This window comes from Thamnophis sirtalis, unplaced genomic scaffold (assembly GCF_051295495.1).
Source record: "Thamnophis sirtalis isolate CommonGarterSnake01/CBP01778 unplaced genomic scaffold, rThaSir2_p1.2 scaffold_5, whole genome shotgun sequence".
NCBI lineage: Eukaryota > Metazoa > Chordata > Lepidosauria > Squamata > Natricidae > Thamnophis > Thamnophis sirtalis.
In genome coordinates, this window is record NW_028261385.1 from 116,229,536 (window position 1) to 116,242,323 (window position 12,788).

General features: G+C 41.1%; 1 long non-coding RNA gene across 1 annotated transcript; it reads right to left on the minus strand.

The window, feature by feature from the left end:
* Nucleotides 1-1,146: 1,146 nt before the first annotated feature.
* Nucleotides 1,147-2,193, minus strand: LOC148045606 (uncharacterized). Its single transcript, XR_015696606.1, has 2 exons — nt 1,936-2,193; nt 1,147-1,206 (listed from the first exon to the last, which is right to left on the minus strand). It is a non-coding gene; the product is annotated as an uncharacterized LOC148045606 (long non-coding RNA).
* Between the last annotated feature and the right edge of the window lie 10,595 nt (nt 2,194-12,788).

Below are 12,788 nucleotides of genomic sequence, written 5' to 3' on the forward strand. Positions count from 1 at the left end.
AGAGCAAGGTGTAATTAGCTCCCTTAGGTTTTTTTATTTGAATTATAAAACTTGTTTAAAATTAAAACTAATTGAAATAGCTGAGAAAGGAAGAGAAAGTCAGGGTGGCTATCTAAATCTTTTAACCTGCTCAACTTTTCTTTATAATCTTTATACTCTTTGGCCAGCTGCTGGTTTTTCTGTATAAGGTCCTGAATTTGGACTTTGAGCTGATCTTTTTCTCCCATAAGTTTGAAGATTTCCATTGTCTTTCTGCAAATTATGAAGACCAGAGAGAAATTAGGCCCTTGGGTTGTTTTTTTTTTACTTGAATTATCAACCTTTTGATACAATTACAACACATTCCACCCTTTTTTCCCAAGCTTTACTAGAATATAATTTTCCATCACTTGTTTCATAAAATGGCCAGTCCCATTGCCAATGGAGAAATGATGAATGTTGTATTGAAAGTGTGAACCAAATATGGTTATACAAAAATTTGATGAACTATGCAAAGACTTACGTATAACTCTGGTCCCTTGCTGCCTTCAGATCTCCTTCTAGTTTTTCAGTTTTTGTCTGAAAAATCATGAGAAGAATTACATGAATTTGTTTTCCATAAATTCTCTCATGTCAGTGTAAAGAAGATATTTGTTGAAACATCCTCTTTAGGTAAAAGGTCTGATGTGTAGACAAGCATATTTGTGCATATTAAAATCATGAATGTGCAACTCCCGATTTATTGCTGTAGATGTTCAATACAGGCAATAAAGGTTATTCACACCGGGATAGAAAAAGAACAATTTAGTGTTAGTTCATTTGTTTAGGAAACGCAAAACATGGTGGTTCAAACAAAATCTGAATCATCTACATTTTATTTCATTGTCATTGGTGTTGTATGTGGCCAAAGAAGGAACCAACCAAGAATGAGCATGAACTCTGACAATTGCCATTTTTGAATAGAAGTTACAAATAAACTAGTTTGTATTGAATAGATGTCTGTGTGTATGGATTTCATCCATATAGTGGAAATATAAAGAGAACATATATACTCTATAAAATATGCTGCACATGCATTATTCACAATTACCAATTGTGAAGAAATCATTTCTTTTCATTTTTCTCATAAATATATTCTAAGGTGAGCTACAAGTATACATTATATACCTCAGCACGTCTCCGTTCTTCGGTGGTAGATGAGAGAAAAGGAAGTCTCGATCGTTCCACCTGCAATGACCAAAGACCCTGTTTTTAATGATTCTCAGGGACTGGCTGGATGAGTCCCTGCAGTTTTCCTAGCAAGGTTTTTCAGAAGTGATTCGGTGTTGTTTTCTTCTTAGGGCTAAGAGAAGCTAACTGGCTCAGGGTGACCCACTTGGCTTTGCTTCTAAAGTGGTGAAGAAATGTCAGTCTCTGAGTTTGCAGGTTGATGCCTTAACCGTGGCATAACAGAAACCACAATTAATATTCTTTCTGTCTGTCTCTAACTACCTAATCTGCCTGTCTGTCTTTCTTAAATTTCTATACATTCCATCCAGTGGTGGGATTCAAACAATTGAACAACCGGTTCTCTGTCCTAATGACAAGCTGGGTAGGCGGGGCTCAGTGGTCAAGTGTCTAGGTGGGCGTGGCCAACTCAATGTCACTCACGTCGATGGAGGCTTCGCCTTAGCTGTTACAATGTAATAAGGGTTAACCGGAGAGGCAGTTTCTGTAAGCAGGGCAATAAAGATTAGGCTAGAAACAACACTAGAAAGTTTCCTTCCTGCCTTCCTTACAGGATTAGCCCTGTAAAGCGGAAAAAACCAAAGTAAGATTTCTTCCAACAATCGGTTCGCCGAACTGCTTAGAAAGTTAACCACCGGTTCTCCTGAATAGGTGCGGACAGGCTGAATCCCACCACTGATTCCATCACACGTTTACTGTGACAGCCTATGAACAAATATCTTCTCTTACCTCTTTTTGGAGACACCTGATGTTTTTTCTTAATTTCCTCAACCGATCGTTTTCCATCGCAAAATCAGTGATGGAAACTAGAAGGTAAAGAAATAGGTGACAAGGCAGAATAGCTTTGGCATTTTTATTTCAAAAATTGGAATGTAAACTTGAGAGACAATGTCTAGAATAGGACATGATTGGTTAATTACCTTTGCCCTCAAATTCCTCTACTCTGATCCTTTAGGACAAGCGTTGCCCTTCCCTCCCCAGCAGTTTCCCCTTTCCTTTTTTTCTTTCAACTAAATATTGGACATTTCTATTCCAATTGATAAGGTCCCATAATCTTAAGCTGCTTTTCAATCTCCTATGACTTGCAGGGGAAGTTTATGATCTTTTTCATGAAAGCAGATGGATAGACAATTCAACTGGTACTCAGAATTGCTCAGTTAACCAGGTTAACAACTGGTTCTCCTGGATAGGTGCAGACTGGCTGAATCCCACCACTGGGATGCAGCCATGGATCTGTGAACTATCTCAAATGATCTATATAACTGGCCGTCAATATTCTCCATGAAGAGCCTTTCAATTCAAAGAACGTTTTTCTCTTTCATACCACAACAGACACAAACAATTCAAAACAATTCCTAGAAGTACTTTTTTTTATTTAGTGTGTGGGAAAAGTTCTCACTTTGTTCCCAAATGCCAATCTGCAAAGGTATCCCAACAAGTTACTTCCTCACAGTACCATTTTTGGGAGGTCGCATGATATCACGATTGCATCAACAAAATTTGCAATAATGATGAGAGCTTCATATGCAAAACAAGCTCAGCTATTGATGTTTGCAGATTTTTTTCTTCAAAGTTTGATCAGATCAGAGGCCGACAAATAGCAGCGGTCTTCTTGATACGCTATATTTTTTCTATGATTTATCTGCCTTTAAAATGGGGATTGGCAACAGGATTTTACAGACGTCCACCAAGGTGTCTGCCCCCTCCCCCCAAATTTCACTAAATACTGAAAGCAAAGATGTCATCAAGGCTTGGTGCAAGGTGGGCAATGACAGCTCAGCTCTTGAAGTGTGACCTGTGACCCACTGGACCATAATTCCAGAAGTGTGTCCTTACCCGGATCCACTGGTCCTCCACACGTTAGCACCTCAGCACCTTAGCACTTCACCTCCTCAGCACTTCAGCTCCTCAGCACTTCAGCACCTCCACACCTGAGCTCCTCAGCACTTCCGTACCTCAGAACCTCAGCACTTCAGCACTTCCACACTTCAGAACGTCAGCACCTCAGAAGTCAGCACTTCAGCACCTCTGCACTTCAGCACCTTAACTCCTCAACACCTCTGCACTTCAGCACCTCAGCACTTCAGTACCTCAGCATGTCAATACCTTCGCACCTCAGCTCCTCAGCACTTCAATGCCTGAGCACTTCAGCACCTCAGAAGTCAGCACTTCAGCACCTCTGCACTTCAGATCTGTAGCACTTCAGCACCTCAGCACTTCCGAACCTCCGCACCTCAGCTCCTCAGCACTTCAGTGCCTGAGCACTTCAGCACCTCAGAACCTCAGCACTTCAGCACTTCAGCACCTCAGAACCTCCGCACTTCAGAACCTCTGCACTTCAGCACCTTAACTCCTCAACACCTCCGCACTTCAGCACCTCCGCACTTCAGCACCTCAGCACTTCAGCACCTCAGCACTTCAGCACCTCAGCACTTCAGTACCTCCGCACCTCAGCTCCTCAGCACTTCAGTGCCTGAGCACTTCAGCACCTCAGAACCTCAGCACTTCAGCACTTCCGCACGTTAGCACTTCAGCACCTCAGAACCTCCGCACTTCAGAACCTCTGCACTTCAGCACCTTAGCTTCTCAACACTTCCACAATTCAGCACCTCAGCTCCTCCGCTACTCAGCATCTCAACTACTCAACGCCTCAGCACAAGGATTGGGATCCTGGATATATGTATGTGTAGCAGTCAAAGTCATCACAATCAGTGTTTCATGACATGGCCTTAATATTTTGTCTAGTTGTGGATAGGTGCTAGGGGTGAGCCTTATATGGTACATAAGAAATGGGCACCTTTGAATATGAAGGGGACAAGGGGTGCCCTCATGTCACCAAAATAAGGATATCATAGTTCTAATACCAAAGGCAAATGACAAGCCTTTACCCTAAAATCCCAATGGTTCCTCATATACGTGGTGGTCTCATCTGCTTTTTTTGCATTTTTATAAACTTGAAACAGCAGAAACAAGAAAAAATTCCTACATGAAGTTTTCCCTGGGAAAATTGTATCCACCCTTGTATCCCCTTTAGCCAAAGAATTCAATTTAATTCAATATTTTATCATCCCAGTTGTTGAAAAAAAATGAAAGAACATCACCAACTTGCCACATAGGAAACACTGTAGAAAATACATTTCCCCCCCATGTTTAAATTTGCAAGATGAGATCTAATGGAAGAGAATCTTTGTAGCTCAGGGTTTAAATGTAGACTCCTTGGTGCTCTCTGAGCTTGCAGACATTTCATTACCCAACATCATCATCACAGGGACATGTAGTCAGGGGAGGCGGGGCCTCACCAGCGTCATGAGGAAAAGAAAAGAATAATTAAAAGGAAAAAGGCTGAGGTAGTTGCTGCCAGAGTCACAGTGGATGACTCTGCTTAGTGCTTAATTGCAGTGGGAGGCGAGAGAACTACGGGCCTCCTTTACTCTAGCTTTATGATCACTTGAGCAGAGTTAAGCAAGGGTTAAAAGACGAAAAATTTCTTATGCAAAGGAGGCACGTGTTCTCTCACCTCCCGTAGAGGGCATTTTTATAGGCTTTTTTTTCTTTTCATGAGGGCAGGCAAAAGCAGAGTTGAAATCCTCTCTGAAACAGCTGGAAAAGGTGCGTGTGTGGGGAGGGGGGAGGAATTCAAAAAGTTTGATTGCATGCAGAACCACGTTGCCTTTTCAAACACACACACACAGACCACTGGATAAAAGTATATAAGCCCAGCTTCACTGATTACAAGTTTGAAAAGGCAATGTGGCTCCACTTGCAATCAAAGGCTCGGATCGGAAGGCAGCAGGGGAATGGGGGTGTAGGGCAGAGGAGTTGCTTTCAAACCTTTGGAAAATATATCCAATCCAACTTCTGTGTTTGTGTTTGTTTGAGAGTGAGTGAGTGAGCAAGGGATCCAACTTCTCTGTGTGCGTGTGTCTGTTTGAGAGAGGAGGGAGGGAGGGAGAGAGGGAGGAAGAAGGGGGAGGGAGAAGAAAAAGAATGGAAAACTTATTTTGCAAGTTGGAAAAATGCTGTCGCTTTAAATCGGAACAGAGCATACCTGGCTGTGGAATTCTGGGAGTTGAAGTCTACAAGTCTAAAAAAATTGCTGCCTCACCAGCTATAAAGCTCACCGCACCTCACTGCATCATCACCATCAATATGAGGGTTTGATCCCTATTCGTATACAGTACAGCTAGTTCTTGACTTATAACCATTTGTTTAATGACCATTCAAAGTTACAACAGCACTGGGAAAAGTGATTTATAATCAATACGCTCTCAACCATCGCATGATTCCCATGGTCGTGTGATCAAAATTTGAGTGCTTGGCAATTGGCATGTATTTATAGCAGTTGCAGTTCCCCAGGTCATATGATCTCCATTATTCTTCAACTTATTCTTCCAGCTTCTAACAAGCAAAGTCAATGGGGGAAGCCATATTCGCTTGTTAACAACATTGTTATCCCTTAGAACCATGGCAAAAAAAAGTCATAAAATTGGGTTTGAATCACCTAACAACTGTCTTTCTTAACAATAGAAATTTTAGTCTGAATTATGGCAATAAATTGAGGGCTACTTGTAATTTGCCATGTCAGGGTTGCGGGTATAATTTTCTCCTTGCTTAGGATAATCTTTTCTCTTTGGTTGTTTGGTGTTAGTCCTTGCTTATAAGGGTGTCGGCTATGGGAGAGGATTCATTCTAGTCTTTTTGTTTCCTTCTTAGCCTTTTTTATTGTCTCTTTTAGCAGTCAAAGTCATCACAATCAGTCTTTCATGACACGGACTTAATGTTTTATCTAGCTATGGATAGGTTCTAGGGGTGAACCTCACATGGCTCACAAGAACTGGGCACCTTTGAATATGAAGGGGGACAAGGGGTGCCCTTATGCCACCAAAATAAGGATATCATAGTTCTAATACCAAAGGTGAATGGCAAACCTTTGTCCTAAATTCCCCATGGTTTCTCCTATACGTGGTGGTCTCATCTGCTTTTTGGCTTAGGGTCCTACCCCAGAAATGGTTTTAGTGGTTTTGAGTTTGATGGGGGATCTGAATTCGGCCTATTTCAGTAATTCCAAATCAATTAATCACTGGAACGCCTTGTTTCCAGAAGTCAGCTGCTCCATCACTGGTGGTTTTTAAGAAGAGATTGGACAGCCAGTTATGGTGTCGGATCTTCTTCTTGAGCAGGGTGGGTTGGAGTAGAAGTCATCCAATGCCTATTCCAGCTCTATTGTTTTGTTATTTATTGGATCCCTTAGGATATTTACAACATAAAAAACAAGGCATGTTTTGCAGAGAAAGCTTTTGAATGGAATTGGTCTTTTTTGTTTAAAGTTCTGGAAATTATGCACTTCGACAACAATTTTATTCAAGGAATTAAGTCAATATATACATCTCAGAAGGTTCAAATTATGATCAAGGGTGATCTAACTAAACCATGTTATATCCAGAAGCAGGCAAGATTAGGTTGTGCTTTGTCCCTTTGGCTGTTTTATTTTGGCTCCTGAAGCATTGACCAGTCATGGCCCATGAAAGGAGAGAGGAGAACATACGGAAAGTTCCATTCGGTTAGTTGCCTAACAACAGAGTAAAGAATCAGACAGTGGCAGTTTGCTGCAACCGTAGCACGACATAACTGCGGTAGACTAAAGCGCGCCGACAACACCGCGGCGCTAAAACCGCGATGTCAAAAGCGCGCCCACAACAGCGCGCCCACAACAGCGCGGCCACAGAAGCGCGATTTAACTTAAGGTGAGGTTTAGGGTTAGCTTTAGGGTTAGCTTTAGGGTTAGCTTTAGGGTAGGTTTAGGGTACGTTTAGCGTTAGGTTTAGGGTTATTTTTAGGGTTGTGTTACAACACGCTTCTGTCGGCGCGCTGTTGTCGGCGCGCTGTTGTTGCGCAGTTTTGACGGTGCGGTTTTGTCACCGCGCTTTAGTCACACACGCTTTAGTCTACCGCGGTTTTGTGGTGGAACCTGCTGCAACAACATTCTGAGGAGTGACGGCCTACAGAACAGACTTGGCTCCCTCTCTGCTCTTAGCAGGAAAGGAGGGTGAGCTCAAATGTGATCCCTGTGTATTAATTTCACATTTGAACCTTCGACCCTTGGACTGGCTGACAACCCTGACTCTGCTCTTAAGCTTTGGACTGAGTGTTGCATGCTCATCTTTGGAAAACATGCTTTGTAGGATGAAATTCACCCCGAACATCCAGTTTCAGGAAGGATTGGCAGAAATTCTGAAAGAGTTAGAAGAAACCGAGGATCCGGGCCCAATTCAACAATTCAGCTGTGCTTGTGGGTACTTATAACAACAAAATGTCAGTCTGAAAAGTCACAAACCTGTTGTCATGGAGATACGTTCAGGCAAACCAAGCCCAAACATCATGTCCTCCTTCATCAAAACACCTCGAGGTTTCAGTGTCATGGCAGATACAGTAGAACCTCTGGTCATGAACGCTTCTAAGAATTAATTTTGTCCCCATAATAAGAAACTTCCAGAAAGGTATCAAATGCCTAGCTTATGCATCACAGCCAAAGGTGGATTCCTACTGGTTTGGCACACTTTGGCTGAACCGATAGTGGTATGCTGGCCTGGGTTGCAGAACCAGCAGCGACCCCGGTTGGCATGTCCCCGAACAGTTACCTCGGTCACCGCGGCCATTGCTGGCATGTTTTTTTGGACTGCCGAATAGGTCAAGTAGTTCTGGAGAGGTCAGTTGTAAATTAGAAAACTTGCTAAGCAACTGGCCATTAAGTGAGGACCACTTGTATTTGGTTTGCCTTAAGGGTTCCGAGCTGTATGGAATCTGTATGGAAGAAAGAAAGAAAGAAAGAAAGAAAGAAAGGAGGGAGGGAGGGAGGGAGGGAGGGAGGAAGGAAGGAAGGAAGGAAGGAAGGAGAATGAAAAGAAGGAGAAAGAGGGAGGGAGGGAAAAGTGAATGACATACAGTTGCATGGATGGATGGATGGATGGATGGATGGATAGATGGATGGATACATAGATAGATAAATGAAAGGAGAGAGGAATGAAAGGAAAGTGAGGGGAAAAAAGGAGAGGAATTAAGGACCACACAAACCCTGACACTAGAGGTGGCTTCAGAAGACACTTTGAAACAGCACAGCTGTTTCAGGGCTGAAAGGGATCACAGAGATCATCTAGTCCAACCCTCTGCTCCAGCGGAAGATCCTTACAGAATCATAGAATAGCAGGGTTAGAAGGGACCTTGGAGGCCATGTAGTCCAACCCCTTGCCCCAGAAGGAAACCTTATATTGTCTGGATTATTTTAGTGCCTTTAACACAGAGGTGGGTTCCTACCAGTTTGGACTGGTTCAGTCGAGTAGGTAGTAATTCAGCCGCCCCTCCCCCCCAATCCGTTCTATCAGTGGCACCATAGGCGCTGCCATCTTGGGGTTTTTTATTACTACATTTTTTTTTACTAGCCACCCCTGCTCTAACAGAGAGGAAAATTGCCAGAAAGGAGAAGGAGTTTATTAAGATAAGGCTGCCATGCAGAGGAAGGCAAAAGTAGTCCTTGACATATGACCACAATTGAGCCCAACATTTTGGTTGCTAAGCAAGAGCATTGTTAAGTGAGTTTCACCACATTTTACTCAATCCAGGACATCTCCTGGCTCTAAAGGTCATGTGCAGAAAAGAGAAGAACATCTGAAGGCATGTGTATTGTTCTAGTATACAGAGGTTTTCATTAAATATGTGGCAGAAAGTGGACTCTGAGTGTATTTTTCCAAATGCAGAAAGTGAGGTTGAATGTGTATAGTTTTAGAAGAGCTCTGTGTGTGTGTGTGTGTGTGTGTGTGTTTTGTGTGTGTACATACACATACAGTTTATATAGTAGATAATGTATGTTTTTGTGTGCCTATGCACACTCTATACTATGTAATATGTATATACACATATGGGATATATATACCTAGGATTAAATAGTATATTTTGGATGTTCGGAAGTAGTAACTAAATAGAGAAATTGATCTCATTGAGGCCTTTGAGGTGGGGAGAGGCCAGGCAAGGCACTCTTTGTTGTGAGTGATGTCAAGTTGGCCATACCCACCAATCACATGACCAACCAGCTACGCCCACCCAGTCACATGACCAGACAGGCACATGACCATGAATCCCACCTGCCCAGTCACATGACCAACAAGCTACGCCCACAGAACCAGTAGTAAAAAAAAATGAAACCCACCCCTCGTCTCTATACCTTGTTCCTTAACCCAATGGCGTCTAGTGTTGGATTGCAACTCCCAAACCTTGCCTTGCTTGGGTTGAGAAAAAACAATTTATTCTGTCTTATGGATTTCCACACAAACATGTATTCAGGTATCATTAATATTATAGCAGCAGGAATAACAAATGTATTTATCATGATCTTATAATTAAGGACATTACATACATAGGAGAAAAAACCAATTCAAAAGACAATGTACTACAAACAGTTGTAAAAAAAACATAAAATAAGCAGTTTCTAAACTAAATAACTCAGATCATTAAAACAACATATTTTAAATATTATACATTAATTTAAAAGCAGAGGTGCTGGTTCTATTAATTTAAACTTTAAATTAAAGTTTAATTTACAGAGGTTTTACAGAAGTCCAGGAAAAAGAAACATTTTAGAAATGCGTTAAACTTTAAGTCCTTGGGAGAAGAGCGGTATATAAATCTAATAAATCTCAATCTCAAGAGTTTTCACTCCAAAAATAAGACCGGTGGAAGCTGCCTATTCTGTTATAACTTATCCTAGCTTTATTATAAATTTAAAAATAGGCTTCTTTTTAATCACAGCCTAGTTGAATTGGACAAAAAGGAGAAATAAAGTCCCACATCGGTGGAGATTCTCAATCATCCAGGTCATAGTTGTCTCAAAGGTGCTGTTTTCATCAAAAGACAACTGGACTGATGATCTGATGAAGCTTCTTGGATGAGAAGCAAAATGTTTTCTTCTTCTTTCTCAAGAAAAAAGCAGTCCAATTGCCTTTTGAAGGAAAAAAAAGCACCTTTAAGACTGTCGTGATTAGGGAGGATTCACAGGGACACAGAAATGGATGTAACAATGCTGATTATATGACACAAAATTATCAATTGAATTTTGCTCTTCTTTCTTTGGCAGCAATGAAGGTCTATGTTTCAGACCTAGCTACCATTAAATGTGGTTGTCAGGCCTGCAATTATATTCCTTTTAGAATTTTGGCCTGCCTTACTTTCTCTTATTTCATTATGTTGTTTCATTAGTATAGTTGATGGGAGGGGGGAATAGACAGGAGTAGGATTGTGGAATGTATTATTATCATTCTTTACTAGAAGCCAAGGTCATCTTTTGTCTCCGTACTTTTACACCTGACCGGAAGCAGCTGGGTGTGGATGCCAGCATGGAAGAAGAAGATTGGACCATGTGATGGATTTGTGGGTGTGGGGACAAGATCATGAACTTTTAACTGGGTGGAATTCTGATGTCATTTCCAGTATTGGGAATCCATAGCACGATGCCAACATGTCTGTCTTATTAAATTGGAACCTTAAGGATAGCTCTGCCTTGGACTCTGATTTAATTCTGCATGATATTTGGAACGCTGACAGTGGTGATGTGAAATGCTGTTTATTTCAAGACATTATTTACCAGCCCCGAAAATGCCTTTAAGGCAATACAGAATGTTTACAGGATCCCTGTTCCAAAGAGATAGTCAACAGTTTATGAGAAATGGTTCTGCACATTCCCACCATAAATCCTTTTTATATATATCATTAACCAAGAATAAGCAGATTTTAAAAACTGGCATTGTTTTTATTAGATTATGATAAATCTAAGTATATGCATACCAATGTGACCTACTATATTGTTCTCAGTTCTGACAGAGATGTATAAGAAAAGTTTATAACTCTCAAATCCCTTTTGGCTAATTTTATTACTTTGTTTATCAATATTTCCTTGTATTTTACATCACCGTGTTAAAGTTTATACAATACAAATCACTAATTTTAATCCCTTTTCTCTTTTGCTGCCCATGCACTGCCTGAGCAAGCATCTTAACATTCTCTGTTTTTAATAATATTTTGGGGCAAAAGTCTTCGCTTGTATTTCTCCATGACGTTGACAATTTAGTTTTGGATTTTTTGCATATTGATTTCTGTATTAATGATTAATGACTGCAATAATTTTTTTTCAACATTTTTTCAAATATTGGTTTTACAGTATCTCTATAAAAAAGGGGACAGAGATACAATTGCAAAAACAAATGGGTAATGCAAACTTAAAGTGATTTATATATATCTACACAAAGATTCATACAGAAAACAAAATTGAGCAACCTTTGCACTGCATTTTAATGTAAGTAAAGAAGATTTTTTAAAAAATCAACGTAAAAGGTAACTGATCTTATACCAATCCCATTTTTTTTTAAAAAAAGAAATATTCCCAGATGTTTGTTTGACAAATTTCTTATCTTCATATTTAGCTGTTTATCTTTTGGGGTCTTGCACTGTGAAACTATTATTGGCCAAATTTGCATGTAGGGAAAGGAAGGATAGAATGATATAGGTAAGAAAACTGGGCAAGGAACTGGCAGACTTAGGTGTTGGTCCTCCCTTAGCAGAGGTGGGTTCCTACCAGTTCGCACCAGTTCGGTAGAACCAGTTTGTCAAATCTACCGAACCGGTTAGAAGAGGTTCCACCAGTGGACCCGGAAAGCAGGCCACACCTACAGAAGAGGTTCCAAAATTTTTTGAAACCCACCACTGACACACACACACACACACACACACACACACACACACACACACACACACTCACACTGAGAGAGAAAGAGAAAGAGAAAGAGAAAGAGAAAGAAAGGAAGAAAGAAATAAAGAAAAAAAGAAAAAGTGAGAGAGAGATGAAAGAAAAAAAGGAAAAAGGGACAGAGACACAAAAGGAAGGAAAGAGAGAGAGGGAAGGAGGGAGAGAGAACACATGGTTGGCAAGCCACTCCCACCAGGTCACATGGCTGGCAAGCCACTCCCACAAAGGAGGCCACACCCACAGAGTAGGTTCGAAAATTTTTTGAAACCCACCACTGTCCCTTAGGCATAGATGTTGGCTGGGTGACATAAACAAAATCTTGGAAGTTTGGAGGTACAAACTTCCTGCCACCACTTTTAACCCTCTAATCAATAATCGAGGCAGGTGTATCTTACATTTCTTAGACCTTGGGGGTTTCTCCCTTTCTTCTCTGTTTCCTAGGCATCATCTTTCCCCCTCATTTTCTAAGGTCAGCCACACATTCTATTATAGGTGGTAAGAAGATCCAGCATTATTATCACTTTCTCTTCTCTTTCGAAAGAGATGGCAAGATAACTGTACTTTCAGACTTGCAAGATTGTATCAATCCAGTGGTGGGATTCAAATAATTTAACAACCGGTTCTCTGCACTAATGACCATTTGGGTAGGTGGGGCTCGGTGGTCATGTGACTGGGTGGGCATGGCCAACTCAACATCACTCACATTGATGGGCGCTTCACCTTAGCTGTTACAATGTAGTAAGGGTTAACCGGAGAGGCTGTTTCTGTAAGCAGGTCAATAAAGATTAGGCTA